Source organism: Callospermophilus lateralis, chromosome 7 (assembly GCF_048772815.1).
Source record: "Callospermophilus lateralis isolate mCalLat2 chromosome 7, mCalLat2.hap1, whole genome shotgun sequence".
Taxonomy (NCBI): domain Eukaryota; kingdom Metazoa; phylum Chordata; class Mammalia; order Rodentia; family Sciuridae; genus Callospermophilus; species Callospermophilus lateralis.
In genome coordinates this window covers 103,992,575-104,011,875 of record NC_135311.1, presented here as the reverse complement: position 1 = coordinate 104,011,875, position 19,301 = coordinate 103,992,575, and the positions used below count along the sequence as shown (strand labels likewise).

The 19,301-nt window shown below is 35.9% G+C and overlaps 1 protein-coding gene and 1 pseudogene across 1 annotated transcript in view; one reads left to right on the top strand and one right to left on the bottom strand.

The window, feature by feature from the left end:
* The window catches only part of Zfyve9 (zinc finger FYVE-type containing 9), a 193,515-nt gene that overhangs the window by 32,961 nt on the left and 141,253 nt on the right, over window positions 1-19,301 (top strand). The gene's annotated exons all lie outside the window — the stretch shown is intronic.
* Window positions 16,217-18,230, bottom strand: LOC143404469 (WD repeat-containing protein SL1-17-like; annotated as a pseudogene).

The following is a 19,301-nucleotide window of genomic DNA, read 5'->3' as shown; positions in this document are numbered from 1 at the left end:
GTTCAAAGCTAGCCTCAGAAACTTAGCGAGACCCTGTCTCTACATAAAATATAAAAAGGGCTTATGGATATGGCTCAGTGATTGAGTGCCCCGGGTTCAATCCTTAGCCAAAATAAATAAATAAATAAAAATTTAGTAGAAGTCACCAATGAAATCACCCAGTGCCATAGGTGGGAAGTTTTAAAATTTAATTTGTAGGACATTTTTAAAATTATAATTCAATCTCTTGTTATAGGTCAGTGAGTCATTTTGGAAGTTTGTATGTTTCTAGGAATTTATTTGTTTCACCTAGGTTATCTATTTCTTTTTATTTCTGTAAGATTAGTAGTAATGTCTCTGATGTTGATTCTTATTTTATTGAGTCTTTTGTCTTTCTGATTTTATTGAGTAGTCCTCTCTCCCTCTCCCCCAGCTAAAGGTTTGCTGAGGTAGTTATCTTTTCAAATAATCAACTTTTTTCCTATGTTTCATCCTACTTATTTCTAATCTTTATTATTTCCTTCCTTCCACTTGTCCTGGGTTTAGTTTGTTCCTCTTTTTTAGTTTTTTATGTTGGAAGATTAAATTTGAAATCTTAACTTTTAAAAGGTGTATTTATAAGCTGGGCTCTGTGGTACATTCCTAGTGACTTGGGTGGCTGTGGCAGGAAGATTGCAAGTTTGAGGCCAGCCTTGGCAGCCCCTGTTTTAAAATAGAAATAAAAAAGGTTGGGGGCGTAGCTCAGTGGTAGAGCATCCCTTGCGTTAAATACCCAGTACCAAAAAAAAAAAAGTTTATATCTACAAATTTCCCTCTAAGCACTCCTTTGGTTACATTCCTTAAGTTTTTGTTTTGTTTTTAATTTTTTTTTTAGTTGAAGATGGACACAATATCTTTGTTTTATTTATTTATTTTATATGATACTGAGGATTGAACCCAGTGCCTCACGCGTGCTAGGTAAGTGCTCTATCACTGAGGTCCAACCCCAGCCCATAAGCATTTTTAAAAAATTTTTAAAAAATACTTATTTTTTAGTTGTAGATGGACAAATACGTTTATTTTGTTGATTTATTTTTATGTGGTGCTGAGGATCGAACCCACTGCCGCATACATGTGAGGCAAGTGTGAGGCAAGCACTCTACTGCTGAACAACAACCTCAGCCCATAAGTTTTGATATATTGTATTTGTGTTTCATATTGACAATGTCTCAAAAATTTTTTTTGTTACTGACTTCTAATTTTATTCTGTTATGGTAAAAAAACACTTTGTGTGATTTAAATCCTTTTTATTTGGGGGCTCTCTTGTTAGGTGCTCTGGCTTAAATTCTTTTTTTTCTTTTTAAATATTTTTATGTCTATTTTTTAGTTGTAGATGAACACACAGTGTATTTATTTATTTTTATGTGGTGCTGAGGATCGAACTCAGTGCCTGACGCATGTGAGGCAAGCGCTTTACCACTGAGCTACAGCCTCAGCCCTTCTGGCTTTAATTCTGATGTATAATGTGGATTGAATTTTATATATGTGAATACTGTTGATAACTAAATAAAACTTTATTCCCATCTTATATATTGTGACCAGTGAATGGAATTTATTTCAATATAACTTACATGCTTAAATGATTTTGGATCCAGTAGTAGTAAATTGTTACATGTATATTACATAAAGAATCACTTGTCTTTTTTTTTTTTTTTAGAGAGAGAGAGAGAGAGAGAGAGAGAGAGAGAGAATTTTAATATTTATTTTTTAGTTATTGGCGGACACAACATCTTTGTATGTGGTGCTGAGAATTGAACCCGGGCCGCACGCATGCCAGGCCAGCTCGGTACCGCTTGAGCCACATCCCCAGCCCGAGAATCACTTGTCTTAAGAGACTTTTTTTCACATAACTTTAATGGGGTAGTGATTCATTAAACGATCTATATGTATATATGAGTCACAGTGAACTGCAGCAGTTTAAAAATGGCTTTGACACATGTCATATAGTAAAATTATTATTCACTATAAATTCAATTATTTTGTAATCCTTACTACAATGTTGTGACCCAGGGAAGTTAAATATTATTGATATTAAATATTATTGCTATTATCCCCCTTTGAAAATAGAGGAACTGAGCCTTAAGAATATTAAGGTCATATAGTTAGTCAGTCAGTCAGTGGCTCAGCCAGGATACAAACTCAGGTTACCTGGCTCAGGGATTCCTGTACTTTTCCCATTGCACTACACTGTCTCATTATTTCACATGAAACTATAAGTCTAATTTACCAAGAGTGATATCCTGGAAAGTAAACAGTCTAGCAGCACTTGGCAAAGCACAGTTTTACTAGGCAGGGCATATAGAAAGAGAAAAAAAAAAAAAATCAGAAGACCTAAACAGTTGTGTGCTAAAATGTACTCATTCTTAAATGATGTTGTGAGAGGAAACGCTTTGGAGAGAGACTAAAACATAAGCAGTATTTCAGGACATGGTCTCAGCAGCACCCAGACAGGTTCAGAGCAGAGTAGTAAGGACATTTTTATTTTCTGGAACAAAGATTTGAAACAGGGAATTTAAGACAAAGAGACCTAAACAATACTAGACTGTACAGAACTATCTGAAGTTACAAATCAGAGTGTGATCTTTTTATGAGAAAGGGATTGCTTGGTTTACATTGATTACTTCAGCTATTTTTATGCATGTTCACAGATAGTGATCTGTTCAGTAAAAACATTTGAATGCTTTCTGTGTATAACAGCATTGTTAGGCAGGCATTGTGGGAGTGATACAAAGGTAAGGATGATACTGTGCTTGTCCACAAGGCCCTTGTAACCTAGTAAGGAAATTTTGTATTCAAATATACTTGTTCATCCAGGGAGACCTTGTACCAGGTATTTAGGAGATAAGAATAGGTAAATTAGAAACTGCCTTGAAGCCTGATATTTCCTACTGCCTTACCGTAAATTTAAGTACTTAAAACCTTTTAGAAAGCAGGACCTGAAATTCTCTTAGCAAAAAATGATTCATACTATAATCATTGTGATTTGGTCACAAAGAGAACCTGACTGCGTATGGTTCAGAGCTTAGGTGTCATATTAGAAGAATATTTGCACCATATTTAACAGTGAAAGAATTAACACCTAAGATATATAAAGACTCTGACGAATCATTAAGAAAAAGAAAAAATACAAACATCTCAACAGATAAAAAAATAGATAAAAGATTTGAATAGGAGATCATAAAAGAGGAACAATAAAAAGCTAATGTCATAAGACAGTGTATTTAGTCTTATTTGTTATCAGGGAAATGATGATTCTGTAATGAAATATTATTTTTACCTCTCGTTGGCAGAAATAAAAGTAATAACAAACTTAAGTAATAATTTAAGTAATTTGCCTCCTTTATTAATATACAGGAGGCAAAATAATCCTAATAGTCATACCAGGGAGATCCTATTACTCTTTAATTGATAAGGAACTTGAAACAGCAGTAAAATAACTTGCCCCAAATCAAATATCTCATACTTGTAGTCTGTCACTAGAGGCTGTAATCTTTTGTGTGTGTGTGTGTGTGTGTGTGTATGTGTGTGTGTATGTGTAGGATCCTGGGGGTCAAACTTACGCATGCCAGGCATGCTCTATCACTGAGCCATATCCTCAGCCCCTAGAGCCTACATTCTGCATTCTTTTTTTTTTAATTGATTGTTCAAAACATTACAGAGCTCATGATATATCATCTTTCATACATTTGACTCGATTGGGTTATGAATTCCCATTTTTTCCCCAAATACAAATTGCAGAATCACATTGGTTACACACTCACATTTTTACATAATGGCATATTAGTGACTGTTGTGTTCTGCTACCATTCCTATCCCCTATTATCCCCCCTCCCCTCCCCTCCCCTCCCCTCTTCCCTCTCTACCTCCTCTGCTGTTGTTTAATTCTCTCCCTTTTTCCCCTCTTCCTTACCCCTCACAACCTCTTATAATTTTGTGTAACATTGAAGGTCTCCTACTTTTTCCATATGCTTTCTCTTCTCTCTCCCTTTCTCTCCCCCCTCTCGTCTTTGTTTAATGTTAGTCTTTTCCTCATGCTCATTCTTCCTGTTCTGTTCTTAGTTGCTCTCTTTATATCAAAGAAGACATTTGGCATTTGTTTTTTAAGGATTGGCTAGCTCCGCTTAGCATAATCTGCTCTAATGCCATCCATTTCCCTGCAAATTCTATGATTTTGTCATTTTTTAGTGCTGCATAATATTCCATTGTGTATAGATGCCACATTTTTTTTTTATCCATTCATCTATTGAAGGGCATCTAGGTTGGTTCCACAGTCTAGCTATTGTGAATTGTGCCGCTACAATCATTAATGTGGCAGTATCCCTATAGTACGCTCTTTTAAGATCCTCAGGGATCTTAAAAGATTTTTAAGATTTTAAGATCCTCAGGGATCTTAAAAGATCTTTTAAGATCCGAGAAGGGCGATAGCTGTGTCAAATGGTGGATCCATTCCCAGCTTTCCCAGGAATCTCCATACTGCTTTCCAAATTGGCCGCACCAATTTGCAGTCCCACCAGCAGTGTACAAGTGTACCCTTTTCCCCACATCCTCGCCAACACTTATTGTTGTTTGACTTCATAATGGCTGCCAATCTTACTGGAGTGAGATGGTATCTTAGGATGGTTTTGATTTGCATTTCTCTGACTGCTAGAGATGGTGAGCATTTTTTCATGTACTTGTTGATTGATTGTATGTCCTCCTCTGAGAAGTGTCTGTTCAGGTCCTTGGCCCATTTGTTGATTGGGTTATTTGTTATCTTATTGTTTAATTTTTTGAGTTCTTTGTATATTCTGGATATTAGGGCTCTATCTGAAGTGTGAGGAGTAAAGATTTGTTCCCAGGATGTAGGCTCCCTATTTACCTCTCTTATTGTTTCTTTTGCTGAGAAAAAACTTTTTAGTTTAAGTAAGTCCCATTTGTTTATTCTTGTTATTAACTCTTGGGCTATGGGCGTCCTATTAAGGAATTTGGAGCCTGACCCCACAATATGTAGATCGTAGCCAACTTTTTCTTCTATCTGACTCAGTGTCTCTGATTTGATATCTAGCTCCTTGATCCATTTTGAGTTAACTTTTGTGCATGGCGAGAGAAAGGGATTCAGTTTCATTTTGTTGCATATGGATTTCCAATTTTCCCAGCACCATTTGTTGAAGATGCTATCCTTCCTCCATTGCATGTTTTTAGCCCCTTTATCAAATATAAGATAGTTGTAACTTTGTGGATTAGTCTTTGTGTCCTCTATTCTGTACCATTGGTCCACCTGCCTGTTTTGGTACCAGTACCATGCTGTTTTTGTTACTATTGCTTTGTAGTACAGTTTTAACTCTGGTATTGCTATACCTCCAGATTCACACTTCCTGCTTAGAATTGCGTTTGCTATTCTGGGTCTTTTGTTTTTCCATATGAATTTCATGATTGCTTTATCTATTTCTACAAGAAATGCCGTTGGGATTTTGATTGGCATTGCATTAAACCTGTAGAGAACTTTGGGTAATATCGCCATTTTGATGATGTTAGTTCTGCCTATCCATGAACAGGGTACATTTTTCCATCTTCTGAGATCTTCTTCTATTTCTCTCTTTAGGGTTCTGTAGTTTTCATTGTATAAATCTTTCACCTCTTTTGTTAGGTTGATTCCCAAGTATCTTATTTTCTTTGAGGATATTGTGAATGGAGTGGTTTTCCTCATTTCCATTTCAGAAGTTTTGTTGCTGATATACAGGAATGCCTTGATTTATGCATGTTGATTTTATATCCTGCCACTTTGCTGAATTCATTTATTAACTCTAGCAGTTTCTTTGTAGACCCTTTTGGGTCTGTTAAATATATTATCATGTCATCCGCAAATAGTGATAATTTAAGTTCTTCTTTTCCTATTTTTATGCCTTTAATTTCTTTTGTCTGTCTAATTGCTCTGGCTAGTACTTCAAGAACTAAATTGAATAGAAGTGGTGATAGGGGGCATCCCTGTCATGTTCCAGATTTTAGAGGGAATGCCTTCAGTTTTTCTCCGTTTAGGATGATGCTAGCCTGAGGTTTAGCATATATAGTTTTTACAATGTTGAGGTAAGTTCCTGTTATCCCTAGTTTTTCTAGTGTTTTGAACATAAAGGGATGTTGTAGATGGACATAATACCTTTATTTTGTTTATTTTTTATGTGGTACTAAGGATCGAACCCAGTGCCTCACACATGCTAGGTGAGTGCTCTACCACTGAGCTACAACCCCAGCCCACATTCTGCATTCTTAATCGCTATAACAGTGCCTTTGCCTGGGTTGGTTATCATTATACAGTATGCTGAACCTAAAATCAGTGACTAGCACGCAAACACAAAACATTTAATTTGATGAATGAATGGATAAAGGTAATCAATTAAAAAAAAGAAAAAAATTAAGCATTTCATTTTGGGGCATAATTTGTCAATATCAAAAAGGACATATAATAATGACTCATTAACTTCACTTCTTGATGTTTATCTTTAAAAAGAAAACATACATGGAAGCATGTACATGATGTACAAGCATTCTGCGTAATCATGTGAGAATGTAAGTGCTCATCAGTGTTACATATAATTATTAAAAAACAATAAAAACAGTGGTATCTGTATTTGATAGAATTCTATATGCAAAGTTGAAATAAAGTATTTTATCTGCAAAGATATTGAGGGTCTGTTACTTGCTTTTCTCATTCAGTAATACATTCTAGATTTTAGGTGATGAAAGAATGAAACAAATAAAAGTAGCCATGAAAATATAAGAGAAAATGGTTGAATATTTTTATAATATTGGCGTGAAGAAGACTTTTTCAAACATGATGTGAAAGGCAGAGCCAAAAAGGAAAAGATTGATGAATTTGACTATGTAAAATGGGAGACTTCCATATAAGGGAAAAACAAAACAGTAAACTGGGACAAAGACTGTAAACATATCTATCTGTCTATCTCTCTATCTAAAATCTATAGGCAATTTGCAGAAAGGCCAATAATCATATGAAAGATATAAATATGTTTCCAGTTTTTACTTAGAAACACAAATTAGAAAATCAGGTTCTGTTTCCCACCTGTGAAACTGATAAAAATCGAATTTACTCAGTAGTGACAAGAGCATGAAGAAAAAAATTCTTGTATATCCTTGGAGGAAATATAAATAAACAGTATGTTTAGTAGAAAATTTGACAATAGTTTTAAAAATGGAAATGTGTACCATTTTTCTCTCAAACTCCACTTTCGGGGATTTATTTACTTATTTATTGGTATTAGGCAGTGAATCCAGCCAGGAGCACTTAACCACTGAGCCATATCCATGGCACTTTTTATTTTTTATTTTGATATAGAGTCTCACTAAGTTGCTTAAGACCTCATTAAGTTGCCGAAGCTGACTTTGAACTCAAGATCCTCCAATTATTATATGTTAAAGTGTAATGATATGTGTGCAAGAGTAATCATTATATTGTTTATGGATATAAAAACATGGAACACACCTGAATGTTCATTGATAGGGATGAGAGTTAAATTATAGTACATGTATTTAATGGAATGCTATTCAGGTATTTTAAAAAACTGGTACTTTTCACCAAGATGGTAATCAAAAGCCAGGAAGGAAGCTCCTGCCCCTCCCAAAGCCATTGTCAAAGCAAAACTTAGAGTTGGGAATGGGGCTCAGTGATAGAGCAGTTTTCTGTCATGTGTAGGTTCAGTTCCTAGCACCCCAGCAACCCAAACAAACAACAAAAAGCAAAGGCTTAGAGGACTAAGAAGGTGCTGTAGTGCTGAATAGTGTCTTCAGCCATAATCAAAAGTTCTATATGTCATCCATCTTCTGGTGCCCCAAGATACTGCAGCTCTGGAGAAGGACTATACTATGAAGAGTGCCCCCAGGAAAGACAAGCTTGACCATCATGCCATCATCAAGTTCTCTCTGACTTCTCACAGAGTCTGCCATGAAGAAAATAGAAGATCACAACATATTCATGTTCATTATGAATGTCAAGGCTAACAAGCACTAGATCAAACAAATTGTGAAGAAGCTGTATGATGTTGATGGGGCCAAGATTAATAGGCCTGATGGAGAGAAGGCATATATTCAAGATGTTTTGGATGTTGTCAATAAAATTGTGATCACTTAAACGGAGTCTGCTGGCTGTCTCTAAATATATACTTTTTTTCACCATAATAAAAGGCAGTGGCACATCTATATGTACAGGCATGAATCATTTAACATGATTATGCTATGCTATGCTATGCTAAGTAACATGCATGAATATATTATAACAATAGATCATAGAATATATTTTAAAATTCCAGTGTAGTGACCTATTATTTTGTATCTGTCTCCCTGTTCTGCAGTGTATATTATCATCTTTAATGGGAACATTAGTCTACTAGATGTTGAAATGCAAATGTTATAGGAGTTCTTTTAAAGAATTTTGATGGAAATGATAGAGAAATCAAGAGTATAAAGATAAACAAATTATTTAGATCAGTAAATTGGAGGTCATCATCAACATTCATGAAGCCTAGAAGGACTTACATGACATTTAATGAAAGAAATTAAATGTTATTGTGGTATTAATTGTGAATTTACAACTGGGGGAACAGCCTGAGTAAAGGACCAGAGGTGGGAATGAACACGAATTCTTCAGGAGCAAAAAGATGTCAGTGAAGATAGAAGCAAGCTAAAGGGAAAGTGGCAAAAGAATAAGCTAGAGGGACAGGCATGTGTTAAATTATGCAGGACATTATTAGTCCATTGTAAGGAATCTTTATATTTTAAATGCAGTGGAAAAAACTGAAGAATTTAAAGTAAAAGAATCATGTGATTAGGTCTTTTTAAAATATCACTTTAACTGCTGAATGGGAAATGGATTGGAAGAGAAGATAATAACAGTAGATATGAGAATCTGATTAAGGAGAGTAATCAAGGTGTGGGGTAATAGTGGCTTGGACCGAGGTAGTGGTTATAGACAGAAGTGAATGGGTTTTCATTAATTATTGGAAGTGATTGAATGTTGATGTATATGGCATCTAAGGATAGAGAATGACTATAGCCTGAGCAACTTGGTTGATGATGATATAGGGAACAGAGAAGAAACAGCATTAATTAGTGTGAGAGTAGATGTATGTGTTGAGTTTATGAGGTATCTATGAGATGTGGAGACATTAAGTAGGCATTTGAATTTATTGGTTTAGAACCCAGAGAAGAGGTCTGAAGTGGAGAAAAAGAAATTTGGGACTTTTTAACAGATGATGTTTGAGGCAATGGTAATAGGTAGAATTCCCTTGTAAAACAATATGTCAGGAAAAGAAGAGCACTGAGTATAGAACTCTGGGAAATTTCAACATTAAAGATTAGGTCAAGGAAAAGGAGCAGGGATGGAGATGAGAAAGATATATAAAAGAAACAGAAGAAAATAAGAATTTGTGGTGTCACCTGAGTCATGGAAGAAGAATTTCCTAAAGGAATCTGTCATTTACTCTAATTGAATTTGCTAAGATGTCAGATGAAATTAAGACCAGAAAGTGTCCATTGGTTTTAACAGTATATTATTAATGATTTGAAGCACAAATGATGGAGACAGAAACCAGAAGAGTGGGAGCATGAGTGATAGGTGATGGGGAGACTTTGAGAGTAGACATTTCTCTTGAGAAAATATTTCTCTTGAACCAGGCACGATGGCACAGGCCCATGGTCCCAGCAACTTGGGAGGCTGGTGCAGGACGATTGCAAGTTTGAGGCCAGCCTGGGCAACTTAGTGAGACCCTGTCTCAAAATAAAAAATAAAAGGCTGGGTTTTATAACTTGGTGGTAGAATGCCATTCAATCCCTAGCACTCAAAAATTTCTCTTGAATGCAAAGGGTTCACTGTTTGAAATGTGAGTTTTAGTGAATAGCTGGGTGGAGGAATATTGTGTATCAGGTAGGTGATACTGTGGCCTTGGAATTTGAGAGGTAATACTTAGAGAAGTCTGAGAATCATTCCATGGAGATGGTAATTGAAGACTTTTTAGAAGAAAAGGGCATTAAACTGGCAGAGCAGTTAGAGATTTTTTTTTGAGGGTTGTGATTAAATAATATTGGAGTGTTCTTTTTTAAAAATATTTTTTAGTTGTCAATGGACCTTTATTTTATTTATTTATATGTGCTGCTGCGAATCAAACCCAGTGCCTCACACATGCTAGGCAAGCACTCTACCACTGAGCCACAATCCCAGCCTCTTGGAGTGTTCTTAATACAAGAAATGTGAACCTGAACTTGTTTTTAAGTAACTCAGCTATTGTAAGTTTTGGCTGAAACAAGTTAGATTATGCTCTTCTCAAATTTGTTGTAGTTAAAAGTTAGATACAAAGCCATTAATACTCAAGAAAAGTTTCAAGACAGAAGCATATATAGTACCTAATTCTACTGCAAGTATTACAGTCTTTTCAATTTGAACAGTTTCCCAGTATTTGGTTAAAAAGTAGTATATGAAATATTTTTACTTGTATTGATGAATTTAGTGAGTTATAATTAACAACACTTCTTTACATGTACTCTTTTTTTAGTAGACTTTATTTTTTAGAACAATTTTAAGTTCATAGCAAAATTGATAGGAAGATACAGAGATTTCCTATGTACTTTTTGCCCCTACACATGTATGGCCTCCCCCATTGTCAACATCCCTCACCAAAGAAGTATATTTTGTTGTAATTCATAAACCTACATTGACATATTATTATTGCCCAAAGGCTATAGTTTACATTAAAGTTCACTCCTGGTGTTGTATATTTTATGTATTTGTAGAAAAGTATGATATGCATCTACCATAATATATCATATAGAATAATTTCAGTGTCCTAAAAATCTGTGTACTCTTCTTGTTCATCATTCCCTCCCTATTAACTTCTGACAGCCACTGATCTTTTTGCTATGTTCATAGTTTTAACTTTTCCATAATGTCTTTTACTTTGGAATTATATAGTAGTATGTGGGCTTTTCATATTGGTGTCTTTCACCAAGAAATATACATTTAAGGATATTTTATGTTTTTTTTTATAATTTGATAGCTCATTTCTTCTTATCTATTGTTTGGATGTACCTCAGTTTATTTATTCATTCACCTACTGGAGGACATTTTATTGCTTCCGAGTTCAGCAATTATGAATAAAGCTGCTATAAACATCTGTATGTGGCTTCTTGCTCGAATATATATTTTCAGGTCCTTTGAGTGAATACCAAAGGGTGTGTTGTTGGCTAAGATGTAAGAATATGTTTGGTTTTATAAGAAACTTCCAAATTGTCTCCTAAAGTGGCTGTACCATTTTGTATTCCTAATAGCAATGAGTGAGAGTTCCTATTTTGCTATATTCTCTAGCATTCAGTGTTCTCAGTATTTTAGATTATGGCCATTCTAATAGATGTGTGTTAATATCTGATTTGTGTTTTAATTTGCATTCTCATGATAACATGTGATATGCAGCATTTTGTCATATGCCTGTTTGCCATTTGTATTAGTCAGCTGTACATCACTGTGACCAAAAGTTCTGATAAGAACAGTTTAGAGGAAGAAAGTGTATTCTGGTTTACAGTTTTAGGGATTCAGTCCTTAGCTGGCTGACTGTATAGCTCAGGGTTCAAGGTGAGGCAGAATATCTTGGCAGAAAGGTGTGGTAGAGGAAAGCTGCTCCATTTTTGACAGCCAGGAAGCTGAGAGAGAATAAGTGCAAGGAGCCAGGGATAATATAATCCCCAAGGGCGCACTTCTGGTGACCTACTTCCTCCATTCATGCCCTACTTGCCCTATAATTACTACCCATCAGTCCGTTCAAATTATTAATCATCCAGTGGATTAATCCACTGCTTTGGTTACAACTCTGATAATCTAATGATATCACCTTTGACCATTCCTGCATTGTCTCACACATGAACTTTTTTTGGGGGGGGATACCTCACACCCAAACTATAACTTTATGCCCTTATCCCCCCAAAGCTCAGGCCCAATCACAATGCAAAGTACATTTATTCCATATCAAAGAGTCCCATAGTTCCAGTATTGCCCCATAGATGTTTGATTTCATTGCTCTAGGCCCAAGAAGAGGCAGAAAACATCATGCCAGAGAGTGTGGAGGAGGAATGCAGCTCATGACATGATAAAGAGGATCAGAGATAGAGCTTTACTTAGCAGGGACAAAATATAAACCCCAAAGGCATGCCTCTAGTGATCTGCTTCCTCTAGCTACACTCTACCTGCCTATAGTTATCACCCAGTTAATCCATGTCATTGGATTAATACATTGATTAGGTTAAGACTTTCATAACCTAGTCATTTCACTTTTAAATGTTATTGCATTGTTTCACACGTGAGCGTGAGCTTTTGAATGATACCTCATATCTAAACCATAACAAATATATATTGATCAAATCAGGGTAGCTAACATTTCTATCTCCTTATCTCTACTTTGCATTTGGAGTCCTTGAAACTCTTCTCTTCTAAATAGTCATAAAATATTTATTAGGTTGATGCTGGTACGGTATGGCTGGAAGATGTGGGTCATTGGGCAATCCTTTGGGGCTTTTATTTTGTTCCTGGTGAGTGGAGTAGTCTCTTTCTGATCCTGTTTATCATGTCATGAGCTGCTTTCTTCCTCCATACCTTTCCACCACGATGTTCTTCTGCTTCACCTCAGGGCCAGAGCAATGGAGTCGGCTACTTGTGAACTGAGACCTCTGAAACTGTGAACACCACATAAACTTTTCCTCCTCTAAAATAGTTTTTGTCAGGTCTTTTGGTCACAGCAGCAAAAAAATCTTACTGAAACAGGTTATTATGAATTATACTCTCCCACTGTTCTATAAAACACTACAATTTACTAATTCTGTCTGTGTTTGTGTACTGTTATGGTTTGGATATGAAGTGTCTTCCAAAGACACATGTGTTAATATAGCAATGTTCAGAAGTGGGGCTTTTGGGAATTCATTGGATCATTAGGTCTGTGACTTCATCAGTGGATTAATCCATACATAATTTGATGGCTATTAAGAGGTGGTGGAAACTGTGGAAGGTAGGGCCTAATCAGAGGGAGTGGGTCCCTAGTGAAATGTGCTGAAAGGTCATGTCTTGTCCTCTGTTCCTTCCTTGTGGCACTCACTCACTCTGCTTCCTGGCTGCCATGAAGTAATCAGCTTTCCTTCTGGCATGATATTCTGCCTCCCCTCAGGCCCAAAGCCAGGGCCAGGTAATCATGGTCTACAGCCTTTGAAACTGAGCCAAAATAAATCTTTGCTTTTTAAAGTTATTTATGTTAGGTATTTTGGTCACAGCAATGAAAAGTTGACTAACATAGGTACCTATTATCTAACTTCCCACTATTTCCCCTCCTTACAACCTTTCCCAAGGCAGGGGGACTTTCTTTCTTTCTTTCTTTTTTATGAAACAAGATTTTACTATATTGCCTAGAATGGCTTTAAACTCCTGGGCTCAAGTGATCCTCTTGTTTTAGCCTCCAGAGGATCTGGAACTGTGTGTGTGTATCACTATGCCCAACTAGGAAATTTTAAATTCATGGCTTATATATTTTTTTATGTAACCTAATAAGTCATTGCTGAATTTAAGGTCATCTACATTTTTCTCTGTGTTTTGCTCTAGTAGTTTAATAATTTTGCATTTTACATGGAGGTCTCTACTCCATTTTGAGATAACTTTTGTGAAGGGTGTAAAGCTTGCATCTAGATTAATATTTTTATCGGTGTATTATTATATTCATCTTTTTTATATATGAATATTAAGTTTTTTTTCAGTATCATTTGTTGAAAAGATTTTTTTTTGCTCCATTTATTGCTTTTGTTCTTTTGTCAAAATTCAGTTGCTGGGCTGTGGCTGTGGCTTAGTGATAGAGCGCTTGCCTAGCATCTATGAGGCACTGTGTTCAATTCTCAGCACTGCATATAAATAAATAAACTATTGACAACTAAAAAAAATAATAAAAAAATTCAGGGTCTGGAGTTACAGCTCAATGGTGGGGTGCTTGCCTGACATGTGTGAGGCCTGGGTTCCATCCTCAGCATCCCATAAAAAATAAATAAATAGGCTGGGGATATGGCTCAAGTGGTAGCGCACTCGCCTGGCATGCATGGGGCGCCGGGTTTGATCCTCAACACCACATAAAAATAAAATAAAGATTTGTGTCTACCTAAAACTAAAAGAATAAATAAATAAATATTTAAAAAATAAATAAAATAACATCTACAACTAAAAAAATATTTTTTAAAAATTCAGTTGCTGGGCTGGGGTTGTGGCTCAGTGGTAGAGCACTTGCCTAGTATGTGCTAGGCACTGGGTTCGATTCTCAGCACCACATATAAATAAATAAATAAAATAAAGATCCATCAACATTTAAAAAAGTATTTAAAAAACTCTGTTGCTTATATATGTATGGGTCTATTTCTGGGCTATTTTGTTATATTGACTTTTCTGTTCTTACACTAGTACCACATTGTCTTGATTACTGGAGGTTTATAGTATGTCTTCAAATTGGGTAATGAAAAATCATTCAAATTTGTTCTCTTTTAATACTATGTTAGCTACTGTGACTCTTGCATCTTTGTAAAACTTGAGGACCAGTTTGTCAATATCTGTGAAATAATGTGCTGGGATTTTGACTGGGATTGCATTCAATTTATGGATCAAGTTGGAAAGAAGTGTCTTTTTGACAGTATTGAGTCCTTCTGTCCATCAACATGGAATAGCTCTCCATTTATTGAGTTCCTCTTTAATTTTGTTTGTCAGAACCTTGTAGTTTTCCTCCTGTATATATTTTGTTAAACTTTTACCTAAGTATTTCATTTTTAGTCCTAAAATAATTGATATTGTGTTTTTAATTTCAAATTCTACTTGTTCATTTGTTGTGTACAGGGAAGCAATTGACTTTTGTGTATTAACCTTGTATCCTATAACCCTGCTATAATTACTGTTAGTTCCTGTAGTATTTTTGTTGATTCTTTTGGATTTTGTGCATATATGATTATGTTGTATGTGAGCTGACAGTTTTATTTCTTCCCAGTCTGTTTGTATCTTTTCTTTTCTTTTTTTTTTTTTTGTCATATTGCATTAGCTAGGACTTTCAGTATGATGCTGAAAAGCAGTGCTGAGCATTGTTACTTTGTTCTTGATCTTAGTAGCTTTGAGTTTCATAATTAAATATTATGTCAGTTGTATATTTTTTCACAAATTTATCAAGTTGAGGAAGTTCCCTTGTATTTCCAGTTAGTTGACTGGGAGTTTTTTTTTTTTTTTTGGTTTTTGTTTTTGTGAATGGTCTTGGACTTTTTTCTAAAGTTTTTCTTGCATCTATTAATCTGACCATGTGTTGTTTCTTCTTTAACCTGTTTGTGTGATGGATTATGTGATTTTCAAATATTGAACTAATTTTGCATATGAGGGATAATCTCTTTTGGTTATGATCTATAATGATTCTTTTTTGTTATTTGCATGAAGAATGCTTTATTTATGTTTAAGTATGAACATCATTTACAATAAAACATTTTTATATTATATCTACAAAACTTAAGTCTTTGCTACAGTATATTTCTTTTAAACTGAAGAAGGAATGTCATGATCAGTCTATACACTCTCTTCGCAGTATTAGCCCCGTGGACATTGATGTTTGTAAAGCATCAATGTCTGTAAAGCAGAAAGGGACGCAGGAGATCAGGAACCATAGAACAAGAATGACGCACCAAAGGAAGGTTTATTGGGGGACACTCCCTGCGAGGTTCACGGGTCTGTGAAGGATGAAGGCCAGGGAGTCCTGCAGGAGAGGCGAGAACAATGCTAATAAGGGAAGCTGGAGATAGAAGGGCCTAGGCCATCTAAATTGCAGCTACTAACAGCAGATTGGCCCTGCCAAGTTTAGGGGGATCTTGTCTGTCATGGGTTGGTCAGGGCTGATGTGAGATGAATAGGCGATTGCTTTAGTTGATGGGAACTTGTGGTGGTTGGGGTCCATTGCCATGTCAGCTTCTGATTGGCCATGTCAGCTTCTGATTGGTCTCCTCAGCCAGGTGGAAAGTCCCCACCCACAGTTGCTCTGAAAGGAGAGGGGGAAGGGAAGCCTGCTGACTGAACAATTGTTTTTTCTTTTCCTTTTTAATACCTTTACTTTACTTATTTATTTTTATGTGGTGCTGAGGATCAAACTCAGTGCCTTGTCTGTGCTAAGCGAGCGCTTTACCGCTGAGCCACAACCTCAGCCTGATATTGATGTTTAATTGGACAATCATAGATATGAATTTCTGGTCATCTCCAACACACAAACTTTTAGAACCATTTCTGTTGTATTTTAGTCTTCAGACCTGAGCGTGTGAATATCCATTCTCTTTCCAACATCCCAAATTTTCATACTTTTGTCAGATGAACCAGAAGCAAAATTAGTGTCTTAGGACAAAACTGGATGTTCAATACCTGGGAGGCATGGCCATGCAGCATGCCAGCCAAATTGGCTTGGTAGTAGATCTTGATGTATTGAACATCTGAAGCAGTGATAAGGAATTGAGAGTTCAGGAAAAGATGCATGAAGTGTGACCTTCCAGTGTATGCAGAAGTTTTCCAGTTGCAATATCAAAAATATTGATAATTCCATTTATAACTCTACTGGTCAGATATTTCCCATCAGGAATATATGCAATACTAAGAATGAATTTTTCTCTCATGTCCAAAGAAAATCCCGCCCCCCCGCCCCCCCCCCCCCCACTTTACACACTTTACACACTTTACCCACTCCTATGGCCAGATACTAGGAATCAGGAGAAAAGGCCAAAGTCCATCCATCTATAGGCTTTATCTGTTTGCTGTTTTCCAAGTCCCAGAGATGAATATGAATGAGCATCAAGAGTGCTGGATGCAGCAATGGTCAGGATGTGGTTAATGTCCATAGACACTACCCCTAGCTGATGTCCCTCTAGGTTCTACTCTCATCATGCCATTATCAGACCTTTACCATGTTATCTAGGGATTCTGACCACTGTTTCCTTTTTGTTTGTCCCCTCAAGCAACTAGCCAGATGGCATCACCATGGGCTTGCTCTTGTTTCAAGAGACTACTGGTTGATTTCTTTAATTAAAGATGAAGGGTCAAAGGCCACACAGCTTGGCTGCATCTTTTGTAATACTTACATATTATTGGATGCATTTTCTTTCTTTTCTTTAATGATGTAGTGATTTTAATTTATCCAAAGTCATTTCTTTCAATATACTTAATAAGTGTATATATGAAATTATTTCATTAAGAAAAAGTGGCAAAATTATTAAACATTTTAGAGGTAATCAATCACATTGGCAAATGGAATAAGCGAATTGATTGCTAATATATCTTTCTGATAGTGAAAAATAGTTTGCTGTTATCTGTGTGTTCAATTGCTCTATTTTTTTTTCATTTTTGAAGGTCAAGTTTAGCAAACTTCTTGTGGTGTTAGTATTAATTGACTCTCAGTTTAATTGCCTCCTCAGTCAGTTCCTTTTTTTTTTTTTTGGAATGAACCCAGGAAAGTTTCTACTACTGAGCTATACTCTGCCCTTTTTAAAATTTTTCTTTTGAAACAGGGTCTTGTTAAGTTGCTAATAATGATCTTGAATTTGTGATCCTTCTGCCTTAGCCTCCTGAGTCACCTAGATTACAGATGTGTGCCACTGTGCCCAGCACATTGTCGGGTTTAATTTGCTAGTGTTTTGTATTTATATTCATAAGAGACATTGGTCTGTAGTTTTCTTGTAATGTCTTTATCTGGTTTTGATGTTAGGGTAATGGTGTCCTCAGGGAATAAATCAGGAAATATCCCCTCTGCTTCTGTCTTCTGAGAGAGATTATAGAGAATTGGTATAATTTCCTTATGTGATCAGTCGAGTTCATCAGCAAATCCATCCATGTCTGTTTTTTTCTGTTTCTGAAGTTTATTGATTATTGGTTTAATTTATTTAATAGATATAGGCCTAAATTTATCGTTGGGTGAGCTTAGAAGATTGTGTTTTTTAAGGAATTGGTTTGTTATTGTTCGTATTTTAAATTTCTCCCCAAAACTTGTGTGTTGAAGGCTTGGTTCTCAGGTGACGGTACTCTTGGAGGTAGTTGAAACTTTAGAAGGTGGGGCTTAATGGAAGAAAGTTAGGTCATTGGTCTGTGCCCTTGAAAGGGTAGGTATATATTGTGACCCTACCTCCTTCCTCTCACTTTGCTTCCTGGCTACCATGAGGTAAGCAGCCTTGCTTCACCAGCTTGGCCCTACCATGATGTTCTGCCTTGCCACAGGCCCAAAGTGATGTAGTAAAGCCATAATGGACTGAAAACTTCTGAAAATCATGTGCCAAAATAAATGTTTCCTCCTTTTATTATCTCAGGTATTTTGTTATGGCAACAGAAAGCTGACTAACATATGGTCCATTGCATGTGGGCATAGAGTTGTTAATAGTATTCATTTTTCATCATTTAGTGTCTATAGGATCTACAGTAATGTCCCTTCTTTCATTTCTGATATTAGTAATGTGTCCTTTCTTTCTTAACCTGTCTAGAGGTTTTTATTTTACTGATCTTTTCAGAGAATGAGCTTTTTAAATTCATTTTCTGTATTGTTGTTATTTTCATTGATTTCTGATGTAATTCTTTTCTTCTCTTAATTAATACTTTGTATACTCTCCTTTTTCTAGTTTCCTAAGGTAGATCCTTAGGTGACTGAGTTTAGATCTTTCTTCTTTTCTAATATATGCATCTAACACTGTAAATTTCCCTCTGAGCCCTGCTTTTGTTGCATCCCACAAATTTTCATAAGTTGTGTTTTTACTTTCCAGTGATTTCAAAATATTTTTAAAATTTTTTTTGAGTTTTCATTTTTGACCCATGTGTTTTTTAAAAAATGTGTTGTTTAATATCCAAGTATTTTGAGATCTTTCCAGATATCTTTTTATGTGTGTGTATTTATGTGCTATTGGAGGTTGAACTGAGGGGCTCATGCATACCAGATAAGCACTCTATTACTCAGCTATATCCCTAGTCCTTTTAAGTTTTATTTTGAGACAGGGCCTCACCAAGTTGCCCAGACTGGCCTTGAACTTTCAATCCTCTGCCTCCTGAGTAGCTGGGATTATAAGTGTATGGCACCATGTCTAGCTTCCAGGTATCTTTTGGTTATTGATTTCTAGTTTAATTCCCTTGTGATCTGAGAGTAACATTGTGTGACTTTGTTTTAAATAAGTTTAGGTATGTTTTATGGCTCAGAATGTGGTCTGATTTGGTGAAAGTCTCATGTAAACTTGAGAAGAAAGTG